Source organism: Coregonus lavaretus (genome assembly GCF_964263955.1).
Source record: "Coregonus lavaretus genome assembly, chromosome: 6".
NCBI lineage: Eukaryota > Metazoa > Chordata > Actinopteri > Salmoniformes > Salmonidae > Coregonus > Coregonus lavaretus.
In genome coordinates this window covers 26,958,039-26,974,188 of record NC_139993.1, presented here as the reverse complement: position 1 = coordinate 26,974,188, position 16,150 = coordinate 26,958,039, and the positions used below count along the sequence as shown (strand labels likewise).

The following is a 16,150-nucleotide window of genomic DNA, read 5'->3' as shown; positions in this document are numbered from 1 at the left end:
TTGAGAAGGTGAGGAGAGAAGACACGAGGAATCGAGGACATAAAATTGAGATTCAATCCAAAGACAGCCAGGGATGTGTCTCAACAGTCAAAAATTCCTCTCTGCCTTGTCTCATGTATAGGCACTGCTCTGAAAACACAGGAAAGGTAAATGCAACATGGTGGTTGGCCACCAGGGACTTGCTTTTGTCTGTCCGGTTTCTTCTATAAATCAAGTCAAGTTTTATTTGTCACACATGTGTTTAGCAGATGTTATTGCGGGTGTAGCGAAATGCTTGTGCTTCTAGCTCAGAAAGTGCAGTAATATCTAACAAGTAATATCTAACAATTGCACAACATACAATTGAAGTCGGAAGTTTACATACACCTTAGCCAAATACATTTAAACTCAGTTTTTCACAATTCCTAACATTTAATCCTAGTAAAAATTCCCTGTCTTAGGTCAGTTAGGATCACCACTTTATTTTAATATAATAATATAATAATTTTAAGAATGTGAAATGTCAGAATTATAGTAGAGAGAGATTTATTTCAGCTGTTATTTCTTTCATCACATTCCCAGTGGGTCAGAAGTTTACATGCACTCAATTAGTATTTGGTAGCATTGCCTTTAAATTGTTTAACTTTGGTCAAACGGTTCGGGTAGCCTTCCACAAGCTTCCCACAATAAGTTGGGTGAATTTTGGCCCATTCCTCCTGACAGAGCTGGTGTAACTGAGTCAGGTTTGTAGGCCTCCTTGCTCGCACACGCTTTTTCAGTTCTGCCCACACATTTTCTATAGGACTGAGGTCAGGGCTTTGTGATGGCCACTCCAATACCTTGACTTTGTTGTCCTTAAACCATTTTGCCACAACTTTGGAAGACCCATTTGTGACCAAGCTTTAACTTCCTGACTGATGTCTTGAGATGTTGCTTCAATATATCCACATAATTTTCCTTCCTCATGATGCCATCTATTTTGTGAAGTGCACCAGTCCCTCCTACAGAAAATCAACCCCACAGCATGATGCTGCCACCCCCGTGCTTCATGGTTGGGATGGTGTTCTTTGGCTTGCAAGCATCCCCCTTTTTCCTCCAAACATAACGATGGTCATTATGGCCAAACAGTTCTATTTTTGTTTCATCAGACCAGAGGACATTTCTCCAAAAAGTACCATCTTTGTCCCCATGTGCAGTTGCAAACCGTAGTCTGGCTTTTTTATGGCGGTTTTGGAGCAGTGGCTTCTTCCTTGCTGAGCGGCCTTTCAGGTTATGTCGATATAGGACTCGTTTTACTGTGGATATAGATACTTTTGTACCTGTTTCCTCCAGCATCTTCACCAGGCCCTTTGCTGTTGTTCTGGGATTGATTTGCACTTTTCACACCAAAGTACATTAATCTCTAGGAGACAGAACACGTCTCCTTCCTGAGCGGTATGACTGCTGCGTGGTCCCATGGTGTTTATACTTGTATACTATTGTTTGTACAGATGAACGTGGTACCTTCAGGCGTTTGGAAATTGCTCCCAAGGATGAACCAGACTTTTTTTCTGAGGTCCCATGATGTCAAGCAAAGAGGCACTGAGTTTGAAGGTATGCCTTGAAATACATCCACAGGTACACCTCCAATTGACTCAAATGATGTCAATTAGCCTATCAGAAGCTTCTAAAGCCATGACATAATTTTCTGGAATTTTCGAAGCTATTTAAAGGCACCGTCAACTTAGTGTATGTAAACTTCTGACCCACTGGAATTGTGATACAGTGAATTATAAGTTAAATAACCTGTGTGTAAACAATTGTTGGAAAAATTACTTGTGTCATGCACAAAGTAGATGTCCTAACCGACTTGCCAAAACTATAGTTTGGTAACAAGAACTTTGTGCATGAGGGGTTGAAAAAATAGTTTTAATGACTCCAACCTAAGTGTATGTAAACTTCCGACTTGAACTGTAGACCCAATACACACAAATCTAAGTAAGGAATGGAATTAAGAATATATACATGTATGGACGAGCAATGACAGAGCGCCATGGACTAAGAGAATATACAGTAGAATATTATAGAATACAGTATGTACATATGAGATGAGTAATGCAATATATGTAAACATTATTATAGTGACTAGTGTTCCATTTCTTAAAATGGCCAGTGATTTCTATAGGGAGCAGCAGCCTCTGTGCTAGTGATGGCTATTTAACAGTCTGATGGCCCTGAGATAGAAGCTGTTTTTCAGTCTCTCGGTCCCAGCTTTGATGCACCTATACTGACCTCACTTTCTGGATGATAGCGGGGTGAACAGGCAGTGGCTCGTGTGGTTGATGTCCTTGACAATCTTTTTGGCCTTCCTTTGACATCGGGTGCTGTAGGTGTCCTGGAGACCGCACCACCCTCTGGAGAGCCCTGCGGTTGCGGGTGGTGCAGTTGCTGTACCAGGCGGTGATACAGCCCAATAGGATGCTCTCAATTGTGCATCTGTAAAAGTTTGTGAGGGTTTAGGTGCCAAGCTAAATTTCTTCAGCCTCCTGAAGTTGAAGAGGCTCTGTTGCACCTTCTTCACCACACTGTCTGCGTGGATGGACCATTTCAGTTTGTAAGTGATGTGTACGCCAAGGAACTTGAAGCTTTCCACCTTCTCCACTGAGGTCCCATCGATGTGGATAGGGGGTTGCACCCTCTGCTGTTTCCTGAAGTCCATGATCATCTCTTTTGTTTTGTTGACGTTGAGTGAGAGGTTATTTTCCTGGCATCACACTCCCAGAGCCCTCACCTCCTCCCTGTAGGCTGTCTCGTCATTGTTGCAAGCCTACTACTGTTGTGTCATCTGCAAACTTGATGATTGAGTTGGAGGCGTGCTTGGCCATGCAGTCATGGGTGAACAGGGAGTACAGGAGGGGGCTGAGCACGCACCCTTGTGGGGCCCCAGTGTTGAGGATCAGCGAAGTGGCGGTGTTGTTTCCTACCTTCACCACCTGGAGGCGGCCCGTCAGGAAGTCCAGGACCCAGTTGCACAGGGCGGGGTTCAGACCCAGGGTCTTGAGCTTAATGATGAGCTTGGAGGGTACCATGGTGTTGAATGCTGAGCTATAGTCAATGAACAGCATTCTTACATAGGTTTCCTCTTGTCCAGATGGGATAGGGCAGTGTGATGGCGATTGCATCGTCTGTGGATCTATTGGGGCGGTAAGCAAATTGAAGTGGGTCTAGGGTGACAGGTAAGGTAGAGGTGATATGATCCTTGACTAGTCTCTCAAAGCACTTCATTACATTTACATTTACATCATTTAGCAGACGCTCTTATCCAGAGCGACTTACAAATTGGTGCATTCAACTTATGATAGCCAGTGGGACAACCACTTTGTTTATTTTTATTTGTTTTATAGGGGGCTTTGCTTTCTTGGGTACAGGAACAATGGTGGCAATCTTGAAGCATGTAGGGACAGCAGACTGGGATAGGGAGAGATTGAATATGTCCGTAAGCACACCAGCCAGCTGGTCTGCGCATGCTCTGAGGACGCGGCTAGGGATGCCGTCTGGGCCGGCAGCCTTGCAGGGGTTAACGTGCTTAAATGTCTTACTCACGTCGGCTGTATCAGTGCAGATGAAGAAAATGAGATGAGACGAAGCCACTTTAGACTGAGATATGCCCAGGCCAGGGAGAGGGGTAAATCTGTTGGTCAAGTGGCTAGACTACTGTTAAAGATAAGGGCTGTTCTGTTCAACAGTGATCGCAGTTACTTTTGTGTATGGCTATATGAATGTGTTTCTCTGACCTGCTCATTGACTATAACAATAGGTTTCCTTGCCGGGACCTTCCTCGCTGCATTCTTCAGTGCAACCCGTTCCTGAGTACACACAATTAAAAACTTAACAGAGAGATACAGTATGACAACAGGGTCATATTCATTAGTGCAGACCGTAGCACAATACGGAAAACAAAAGCAAGCGTTTCTTATAGGACAAGTTCAGGTTGATTTTGTTCCTAGTGAATACGACCAATGTCTTCTTATGTTCTATACCCATCATTTATTAATCAGAAATTAACACAACGTGAATGCTAAAACGAAATACTTAACAGGCAGACTGTGGGGATTCAATTAGGTATTCAATGAGAAACACTGGGTCATGTTCAGTAGGACACACCATTGCAAAATGGTTAGCATCGTAGAACATGTAAAAAAATATTGGACAAGTTCAGGTAGTGAACCTCCCAGTTTCACTCTGTTATAAAACGTTTTCTCCCTACTGAACATGGCCCATGGGTTTGAATGGGTCCTTGACTGCATCCCAAATGACAACCTATTCCCTACATAGTGTGCTACTTCTGACCAGAGCCCTGTGTAGGGAATACTGTGCCTTTTTCTAGGGGCCCCACCTTGAGTGCCTTGGAGAACTTCTGGGCGACGAGGAGCCCTTTCAGGCTGAAGAGCCCCAGGGCCTGGGGGTTAGTGTGGGCATGAGCCTGGCTGTGAGCTGGCCTCAACGACAGTCTACGGAGATATACAGGGTCTCCCACTGACACCTGTGATTAACATATAGACACAAAGAACAGTGGCCACACCATTTGGTGGTAACCATTTGAATAATAAACATCTAGTAGATACACTAAGAAGACATTTGTCATGATGTACTTTCTCTTTCAAGGCTGGACACAAAAACATTCCAAGTTGATCATGCAACACTTTCATATAATGTATTTAAAAAAATGTTGTCCTCCATTACAATAGTTATAGGTTTATATGGTGCCTTGATTTACCTCTACTGCTTTGCTGCTCTTCTCCTGGCTCTCTCTCACCGAGGCAGTGGCTGGAACCTTGCTGCCTCTGGCGTGTTTCGCTGCCTCTCTTGATTTGTCCATTTCTAAACAGTAGTGTTAAGTACAAGTGATGATGTCCACACCACACTATATTTTTTTAGCCCATTGATCTGTAAACCACACATTTGAAAAGACATGCAATTTTAAACAACTGTAAACCTTTAAGTATGTAGCAGATGTTGATGCTAAGCAAATAAGCAATATATACTATACAAAATGTATTGTTTTACAATGCAACATATCTCTGATCCAGCTATGCTCATAGTGCACCATCCAATAGAGCTTACTCAATAGAGCTCAGCGACCCACTACAGTTAAATAGATGGTTCTGCTGAGGTTTTGCTCTTACCTGCCCAGGTTGGTTCTGCTGTAATGGTGTATGGACAGGAGCAATCGTTCCACTCGAACCTGTTCCCTCCCCCTTCTTATGTGCTTTATGTGGGTTGCCTATGCTACTCAGCCCCGCTCACCTTGCCTTGTAGCGCTGCCAAGCTCCTGTCACTGCACAAAATATTTACAGGCAAACCAATATAAGGCTCTGCATGTATTCTGCACACTGGGCAAGCCCATCACTCTACTATGCTCAGGGCTGTATTCCAATCCAAAATCTCATCCACTTGTCCCAGCTATTGTCCACTTCTCTCCTTCTCTCTGATTCTGAAACCACTGGATAGCTGTAGGGATTGGACAATAGCTTCACATTGCCCTCTGGTGGTCTATGTACAGTTTCATATAGCTCTCACCTATTTAGTTATTTCAGATTTGCTAAGGGGGGAAGCAGTGTGGAAGGATACAATTTTTTTTGATTGGAATTCAACCAGTCTTATAGGGGAGAGATCTGACAGACATCTAGCATGTTGGCTCCTGCCTCACAATAGGAACTAGGCCTAAACTGTTCCAGTGAATCCAGTCGTTGTTCTCACTGTATGCGTCCCAAATGGCACGCTAGTCCTGTTATAATGCACTACTTTTGACCAGGGCCCATAGGGAGCTGGTCAAAAGTAATGCACTATAAAGGAAATAGGGTGTGATTTGGGACAGGTCCACTGTAACAGGATGTGGCCTGGCTGGGGACGAGCCAAACCAACCTCTCCCTCGCTGGCTCAGGCCCTCCTCACAAGTTTGTTTGGAAAGTTGTAGCAACACTAAACAGTTTGTTCACTGTATCCTAGTAATTGATATATAACCTTGAGTTATGATGCCTCAGGTTTGTCTTTGATTTTCGCATTGTGCTTTTTTATTTGTCCGTTTATGTCTTATGAGCTGAGGCTGTCATGGGGATATTATACACTGAATGGAGCAAGATTGACTTTTCTTGTAAAAAATGGCTGGACATGTCTGGGCCAAAGTTCCTGCTGTCTTTGTTCTGTTTATGTGGTCTTGGTCCCGTTCCAGCCCGACTACACTGCAAACATTGTATTGCATCAACCAATGGTGGCATGCCACGTAATCGACTGTGCAGTCGGGCATCAGATTCCTATATCATGTGATGTGGTTAGCTGATATGTTAAACACCTATCCAGGCGTTTTTAGATCTGGCAGGCATCTGCAATATAGTCAGCCTGGAACGCAGCCATTCTTTTCTTTCTTTTTTTACTGCTGGTGTGGTGACCTGTTCAAAAACAACAAGGTGAGGCACGGTCTAAGTCCCAAATGGTACCCTATTCCAATGTAGTGCACTATATAGGTAATAGGGTGCCATTTGGGACAGGTCCAAGGTGAGGCACAGTCATGTGATGTGCAGATAGACTGATGAGGAGAACAACTTCTTTATTTTACGTCTCATCTTGTTACATACACTGAGTTGACAAAACATTAAGAACACCTGCTCTTTCCATGACATACTGACCAGGTGGGGGTTGCAACTCAATATTAGGAAGGTGTTCCTAATGTTTGCTATACTCAGTGTATGAAGTCAATAATCTTGTGAGAATTCTACTTGAGAGAATTCTGAACAATTAATAATCTCACGAAAACATGCAAATAAAAATGTTAATGATCCCAAGGGCAACGTCTGTTCATGAAGAGTTTTAATAAACAGGTATATCCTCATCACCACAACAACATGCTCTAAATGATCCTAAATGATTTAGCTAAATACTGCTTTCAGTTCATCAAATTACAATGACCAGAGGTTTGCACTGTAACCATCATGTAAAAAGCAGTTGCATGCCAAAGTAATTTATGAACATTCATAGACAATTTATCAAAAGCATGGTTACAGATATTTTTTACATTTTTTAGTCATTTAGCAGACACTCCTATCCAGAGCAACTTATAGGAGCAATTATGGTTAAGTGCCTTGCTTAAGGGCACATCGACAGATTTTTCACCTAGTCGGCTCGGGAATTAGAACCAGGGACCTTTCGGTTACTGGCACAACACTCTTAACTACTAAGCTACCTGCCGCCCTAATATGCCAGTGCAATTACTACATGGCTATTACACATCAAATAGACCTACCTACATTTGAGAAATTCTTCATGTTATGTAAAATACTAGATCCAGTACGAATATATATTGATAATCTAGCAGCCAAAGGGCTTGTTTCACATTCAGCCATTAGAAAGGTATGATATTGTGATATTTCAATTATGTCATTACAATGTAATAACTCTGACCTGAATAAAAAAGTACAAGAATTAACTTCCTCCTTTACCTCCTATGATAACTTCCTTGTTTTACCAACACACCCATTCTGATTGAAGGGTCTCTCCATGTTTCTCTTCATCGGGTTACAGAGGCCATAGGTTTGATCTGTGTCCGTCACTAATAAACATAGAGAAAGTCTCCAAACTCAAAGATGGATAATTGGGATCCCAGAGAGCAGAATTACACATAATCATATGGGCATGGGTTAAGATAACAAAAGACAACAGAAAAACAGAGTTTTAAAGTGACAGATGTGATTCACCTCTTCCTACTTCATTTTCTCCAGGAAGGAGCACACCTCCTCAGGACTGTAGCCTCTTGGGCCCATCTTTCCCTGGTAACAGACAGAATACTGGTGATTGGACAGGTGCAACAGGTGAAAACAGAGAAGACTGGTGATTGGACAGGTGTAACAAGTGGATTTATTGGTGAACTTTGAACTGTGAAAGTGACAGACTCTCCTCTCTATGAGGCTCACAAAAGAAAGAGAGATTCAGCTGTCTAACAGGTCTTATAGGCCTCTACCTTTCTCTCTATGATATGGTAATACCTGTGTAACAGAATGTCAACAGCCTTCACTGTGTTCCAAATATCCTTTCCCATAATTCTGAAAAACTACAGAGTCAGGATGTGTGCATGTGAGGCAGAAAGCAAAGAATGCTTTGGCAGGATTCCAAAAATTCCAGACAAGAAGTGCACCTTGATTTCTCTTTACCTTTGCACACCATCAGTTTTGCTTATGCAGAAACCATTACATTTGATCTATGTGTAATCTTTTTACTATTTCCAATTTTCTTAACTGTCCTTACCTTATAAACAACCTTTCCTGCCTGCAGCACATACAGCCTCTCTGGAATAGCACCGTATTTACTAGCTGTGGTGTCTTTCATTACATCCACTACGATGGGGCACAGGGGGTCCTCTTTGACCAGGAACTGTGCTGCAGTCAGCCGCTCCTCCAGGTTTTGGTGTTTAGTGATGTCAACGTTGTTGGCAAAGACCCAACCATCTGAAGCAGAGAGACAAAATCACACTGCTGATTGTAGTGGCCTGATATTTATGTAGCCTAGGCTATATACAATATCAAGTTTAATACAACCGATTATAAAAAGCCACAATCACTTAGAATTCTTAAATTAGTTGTATAATATCTCCAGGTTTAGGATAGATTACAAAGCCATCATCACATAGGTCTATATGGCCTCATACTAGGCTCAGTTGGTAGAGCATGGAGCATGAACCGCCAGGGTTGTGGGTTCGATTCCCGGGGCCACCAATATGTAAAATGTATGCACTCATTACTGTAAGTCGCTTTAGATAAAAGGGTCTGCTAAGTGGCATATACAACGCTTTTGGAATGTATTCAGACCCCTTCACTTTTTCCAAATTTTATTCTAAAATGGATGAAATTGTTTTTTCCCCCTCATCAATATACACACAATACCCCATAATGACAAAGCAAAAACAGGTTTTTTGAAATGTTTGCAACAAAAAAATATTTTATAAACTGAAATATCACATTTACAAGTCAACCAATGACCACCTCATTCACCTGTAGAATGCGCCTCGGCAATGTAGACCACCAGGAAGTCTGCCACATCGCTGAAGTCCTTGACGAGTTGCTTGAACTCGCAAAGTTTGTACATGAACGGGGGTCAGGTACAACTTCCAAAACTCAACACCAGTGGTCTGTTGTCTAACAGACAAGAAAACACAGAAGAAGTTATAGTAGCCTAGTATTTCGAAAGGAAATTGTTAAAATAACTGGCATGAGACTGTACAGCATACTGAACACGAGCAGTCGTCAACTTACCTTTCAAATAGTTGTAGATACTGGTCCTCTTGCCTTCCAATGTAACCACAGGTGAGTCGGGAGCATTGTTGCCCACAAAAGCTTCTTGGCCGACATTAGTCCACATGTGCCCTAGGATGGTCTTGATAAAGTTCCATGACATAAAAGTCGGTCCCCAATCTTCATACTTGAACTTCGGGTTCTGGGTCATAGTTACCTTTTCACCCATTTTTAAGATAACTTTCTTGGTCAAGCTTCGTGAAATCAAATTCAGAAGCGAGAGAAACATAAATTGCATGAACGCAAAGCAAAATAAACATGGCATTGACAGATAAATGGACAATTTCCATATTAATATCATGTTTTTCTTTGTTGCTCAGCAAAGCAATAGCCTATGCGTGATTTCTAGCCTATTTTATGACGGAGTGGAACGTTATGAAAACAAACACTCCCTCCTCGAATGTTTTTGTGGGCTTTTGTCTAAAGGTTACTTTTACCCCTAACATGTATGTGATTTGATAGAGTAAAGTAGAATGTTGTAATACATTTTGGCCAAAGACTGTTACGCCATACTGCTTGAGCCCATCCAGGTCTTTTAGATCCGTTTTGGATAATTCTGACTACCGAATTTACCGTAAAGTATAACTTTTGAGCGCACTCAACAAATGTATCTCTCTAGGACAAGGAATAAGAAGTGTCTGTGTGTGTTGACCTATTCACTGAATCATCCACTAGATGTCCCTACTCAGCCACACTTCACTGATATTCATGTCTCCTATTGTCGTCAACCAATAGCCAAAGGGTCGTTCCATTTGATTTCAATCACTTTCCATACACATTTGCCAATGGTAGAAGTGGTCTGAAAGTTATACCGATACCCTCCCTACCATGAGGAATCCATGTCTTCATCACTGGAAAAGATAAACGGTTATAAAAAACCGAGTTTTATATCATTTAAAAGCTTACAAACAGGGTTGTCAAACTATTTGATCATTTCTTTTTAAAAAAGTTGTAAAAAAAAAAGAAGGTAATTGTCATCCTTTAATGTAAATTATCTAAAAAAACATGTAAACTCCGTTTTTTCCCCACATACACTACCATTCAAAAGTTTGGGGTCACTTAGAAATGTCCTTGTTTTCGAAAGAAAACAACATCAAATTGATCAGAAATACAGTGTAGACATTGTTCATGTTGTAAATGGCTATTGTAGCTGGAAACGGCTGATTTTTAATGCAATATCTACATAGGTGTACAGAGGCCCATTATCAGCAAGCATCAGTCCTGTGTTCCAATGGCACGTTGTGTTTGCTAATCTAAGTTTATCATTTTAAAAGGCTAATTGATCATTAGAAAACCATTTTGCAATTATGTTAGCACAGCTGAAAACTGTTGTGCTGATTAAAGAAGCAATAAAACTGGCCTTCTTGAGACTAGTTGAGTATCTGGAGCATCAGCAATTGTGGGTTCGATTACAGGCTCCAAATGGCCAGAAACAAATAACTTTCTTCTGAAACTCATCAGTCTATTCTTGTTCTGAGAAATGAAGGCTATTCCATGCGAGAAATTGACAAAAACTGAAGATCTCGTACAACGCTGTGTACTACTCCCTTCACAGAGCAGCGCAAACTGGCTCTAACCAGAATAGAAAGAGGAGTGGGAGGCCCCAGTGCACAACTGAGCAAGAGGACAAATACATTAGAGTGTCTAGTTTGAGAAACAGACGCCTCACAGGTCCTCAACTGGCAGCTTCATTAAATAGTACCCGCAAAACACCAGTCTCAACATCAACAGTGAAGATGCGACTCCGGGATGCTGACCTTCTAGGGAGAGTTGCAAAGAAAAAGCCATATCTCAGACTGGCCAATAAAAATAAAAGATTAAGATGGGCAAAAGAACACAGACACTGGACAGAGGAAGATTGGAAAAAAGTGTTATGGACAGACAAATCGAAGTTTGAGGTGTTCGGATCACAAAGAAGAACATTTGTGAGATGCAGACCAAATGAAAAGATGCTGGAGGAGTGCTTGATGCCATCTGTCAAGCATGGTGGAGGCAATGTGATGGTCTGGGGGTGCTTTGGTGGTGGTAAAGTGGGAGAGTTGTACAGAGTAAAAGGGATCTTGAAGAAGGAAGGCTATCACTCCATTTTGCAACGCCATGCCATACCCTGTGGACGGCGCTTGATTGGAGCCAATTTCCTCCTACAACAGGACAATGACCCAAAGCACAGCTCCAAACTATGCAAGAACTATTTAGGATAGAAGCAGTCAGCTGGTATTCTGTCTATAATGGAGTGGCCAGCACAGTCACCGGATCTCAACCCTATTGAGCTTTTGTGGGAGCAGCTTGACCGTATGAAGTGCCCATCAAGTCAATCCAACTTGTGGGAGGTGCTTCAGGAAGCATGGGGTGAAATCTCTTCAGATTATCTCAACAAATTGACAACTAGAATGCCAAAGGTCTGCAAGGCTGTAATTGCTGCAAATAGAGGATTCTTTGACGAAAGCAAAGTTTGAAGGACACAATTATTATTTCTATTAAAAATCATTATTTCTAACCTTGTCAATGACTACATTTCCTATGCATTTTGCTATATTTCCTATTCAAACTCATTTCATGTATGTTTTCATGGAAAACAAGGACATTTCTAAGTGACCCCAAACTTTTGAACGGTAGTGTATATGTTGTACCTTAGACACAATTTGACATAATCTGAGGTGTTTGTGTTGTGCCCGCAATCGGTTGAGACATAGCATGCTCTTGAATACAGGGTGGGTGTCATTTTAATCATAGAAATATAATTCATAGAATGGACATGTCCCTTCAGACCACTGCAATTTAGCTGGTACATCATTGAAATGTAAGTTGGAATGAAATGTTAACTTCCAATTACTAAGGAACAAAATAAGACAGCACTAAGGTGAATACATTTAAATGAACATATTTTTATTGCCGCACAAACGTTTCGGGTATGACCCCCTTCTTCAGCGTGCATAGGAGGCAGTGTTACAACAACAGTACAGGACACACAGTTGGGCATAATTATAGATTCACAAAGTCAATATTGGCCCAATCAAGAGATCCTAGCAGAGGGAGCTGTGGGGAAAACATGAAAATACACTGAGTATACCAAACATTAAGAACACTTTCCAAATTCGTCAGGGCATGGACTCTACATGGTGTCGAAAGCGTTCCACAGAGATGCTGACCCATTTTGACTCCAATGCCTCCCACAGTTGTGTCAAGTTGGCTGGATGTCCTTTGGGTGGTGGACCATTCTTGATACACACAGAAAACTGTTGAGCGTGAAAAACCCAGCAGTGTTGCAGTTCTTGACACAAACCGGTGCACCTGGCACCTACTACCATACCACATTCAAAGGCACTTAAATATTTTGTCTTGCCCATTCACACTCTGAATGGCACACATTCTCAATTGTCTCAAGGCTTAAAAATCCTTATTTAACCTGTCTCCTCCCCTTCATCTACACTGATTGAAGTGGATTTTAACAAGTGACATCAATAAGGGATCATAGCTTTCACCTGGATTCACCTGGTCACTCTACGTCATGGAAAGAGCAGGAGTTCTTAATGTTTTGTATACTCAGTGTATATATACACAAACACACAATAAAGATACATTCCACATTTTGTTACGTTACAGCCTTATTCTAAAATGGATTAAATAGTTTTTTCCCCTCATCAATCTACACACAATACCCCATAATGACAAAGCAAAAACAGGTTTTTAGACATTTTTGCAAATGTATTAACAATACAAAACTGAAATATGACATTTACATAAGTATTCAGACCCTTTACTCAGTACTTTGTTGAAGCACCTTTGGCAGCGATTACAGCCTCGAGTCTTCTTGGCTATGACACTACAAGCTTGGCACACCTGTATTTGGGTAGTTTCTCCCATTCTTCTCTGCAGATCCTCTCAAGATCTGTCAGGTTGGTTGGGGAGCGTCGCTACACAGCTATTTTCAGGTCTCTCCAGAGATGTTCGATCGGGTTCAAGTCTGGGCTCTGGCTACTACCATACCACGTTTGAAGGTGAACCTTCACCCCAGTCTGAGGTCCTGGGCGCTCTGGAGCAGGTTTTCATCAAGGATCTCTCTGTACTTTCCCTCGATCCAGACTAGTCTCCCAGTCCCTGCCTCTGAAAAACATCCCCACGGCATTATGCTGCCACCACCATGCTTCACCATAGGGATGGTGCCAGGTTTCCTCCAGACTTGGCGCTTGGCTTTCAGGCCAAAGAGTTCAATCTTGGTTTCATCAGACCAGAGAATCTTGTTTCTCATGGTCTGAGAGTCCTTTAGTTTGGCCGGGCGGCCAGCTCTAAGAAGTGTCTTGGTTGTATCCAAACGTCTTCCATTTAAGAATGATGGAGGCCACTGTGTTCTTGGGGACCTTCAATGCTGCAGACATTTTTTGGTACCCTTCCCCAGATCTGTGCCTCGACACAATCCTGTCTCGGAGCTCTATGGACAATTCCTTCGACCTCATGGCTTGGTTTTTGCTCTGACATGCACTGTCAACTGTGGGACCTTATATAGACAGGTGTGTGTCTTTCCAAATCATGTCCAATCAATTGAAGTTACCACAGGTAGACTCCAATCAAGTTATAGAAACATCTCAAGGATGATCAATGGAAACGGGATGCACCTGAGATCAATTTCGAGTCTCATAGCAAAGGGTCTGAATACTTATGTAAATAAGGTATTTCTGTTTTTTATGTTTAATACATTTACACACATTTCTACAAACCAGTTTTCGCTTTGTCATTATGGGGTATTGTGTGTTGATTGATGAGATTTTTGTTCATTTAATCCATTTTAGAATAAGGCTGTAACGTAACAAAATGAGGAAAAGGTCAAGGGGTCTTAATACTTTCCGAAGGCACTGTATTTATAGCCTCCTACAAAAAACAAGAGAAGGAACATTCTTTATTGTGACCTGCTGGGGCAAGGGTGCCCAAGCAATCTATCCAATGTGTCTCTCTTTGGAGAAGTAATTTATCCCTATCTCCTATATCCTACGTGACGCCTTCACTAGTCAATGCCCAAATAACGTAAGGCACGTAGTTCATGATTATGGCAATTGAAATGCTGGCAACAGGTGATTCTTCATTGTGGTTGCGAATGGAGGCATCATGCTTACAAATCCTTGTCTTAAGTTCACGTTTGGTCTTGCCCATATAATAAAAGTTACAGGAACACTTAAGGAGATGTACAACATATTTTGTGTTACAGGTTATTTTACCTCCAACCTTTATCCTCTAACCTGAACGGGGATGGATAAGAAAGTTCCCTCTGATCATAGCATTACAGTGAACGCAGTTGTGGCAAGGGAAATTGCCATCAGGAATGATAGACATTAAACTTTAAATTACTACCACAAAGATGGCCACCGGTCCACCCACTCGAATGTCCACTTAAATAGGAATGTATATTCTATTATCTATATTTCTATGATTTCAATAGGTTTCCTATGGAAGTTTGACAGTATAATTTAAAACAACTAATATTCCAATTCAAGTCAACATTCTCTGATGTGTGGACCTCCAACCATCTTTGTGCTACCATTTGAACTTTGAAAATGTTATTTGATTCCCATTTTAGTACATTTATCAGCCAAAACATGGCACGCATGGTGCACCCACCCTGTATTCAAGAGCATGCTGTGTCTCAACCGATGGCGGGCACAACACAAACATCTCAGATGATGTAAAATAGGGTCTAAGCTACAACATATGCTAAAATGAAGAAAACCCTCAGAGTTCAGGCGTTTTTAGATACATTTTTATAAAATAGTTTGACAACCCTGTTTGTAAGCTTTTAAATTATATCAGACTCAACTGTTTATCTTATCCAGAGATGAAGACACACACATATGTCTCATAGTAGGGTGGGGTATGCATAATTAGTCAACTTTGAGCACCTCTATTTCCTAAATGTTTTGGCATTCATGTCTACTAAGTTACTTTCTGACCACTTCTACCATGGGCAAATATGTATAGAAAGTTTTGTTCAAATCAAAAGGGGTGCGGTCAGAAAGTGATTGAAATCAAATGGAATGACCCTTTATCTAATATCGTTGACGTGTTGTAAACCACAAGGCCTTCCACTATTTCTAAATAATGATCTAAATAACGAATATGCTCGAATGGCTATGTCATCATAGAGTTTATATAAGAGAATAATAATAATGTGAAATATATAATAATATAATACAAATATAATAATATACTTTAAATTATTATTATCCTCTTTAAAATGTGAATCCTAGACCCTCAACCTCACAGCATGTGCTATCATGATTATCCAATTCATAGGCATAGGCCTATATTGTTAAAATAATTTATTTTACTAATAAAATGCATAATTTGTTTAGGTGATTCATATTAATATGGATGGACGTCTATAGGCCTATAATGTTCTTGAACAGGCTTAGTTCACATAGGCCTTATAATTGTAGTCTTTTTTTTTTTGCAACACATGATAATTATTACTTTTAAACAGGCCTAATACGAGCCAAATGTATAGGTGCATGCCTTAACAACATACGATATACACTGTAATTTCGGGAAAATAAGCATATAGGCTTTTCAATTCCCTGACCTACACAACCAATTTGACGGAAATAACAATACAATTATACCAATTGTCAGGTTAGGCTTACCAACTCAAATAAAATACATTGAAGACTTCAATAATGGACCTACTTTGTAAATAAAACGAACAACTAAAAGTCACACATTGAGCTAACAACGTCGATGTTGTCACACAAATTAGATTGCATATTATATTGTTTTATTTGTGTGTGTGTGTGCGTGTGCGTGCGTGTGTGTGTGTGTGCGTGCACTGTCTTTTAATTAATATTTATTAAATCATCACTTGTTCT

The 16,150-nt window shown here is 41.1% G+C and overlaps 1 pseudogene across 1 annotated transcript; it reads right to left on the bottom strand.

Moving 5' to 3' along the window:
* Nucleotides 1–6,810: 6,810 nt before the first annotated feature.
* LOC311131494 (type I iodothyronine deiodinase-like) lies at nucleotides 6,811–9,690 on the bottom strand (annotated as a pseudogene). Its single transcript, XR_014615336.1, has 4 exons — nucleotides 9,261–9,690; nucleotides 9,000–9,143; nucleotides 8,257–8,456; nucleotides 6,811–7,781 (listed from the first exon to the last, which is right to left on the bottom strand). The product of XR_014615336.1 is annotated as a type I iodothyronine deiodinase-like (transcript).
* Nucleotides 9,691–16,150: the final 6,460 nt, after the last annotated feature.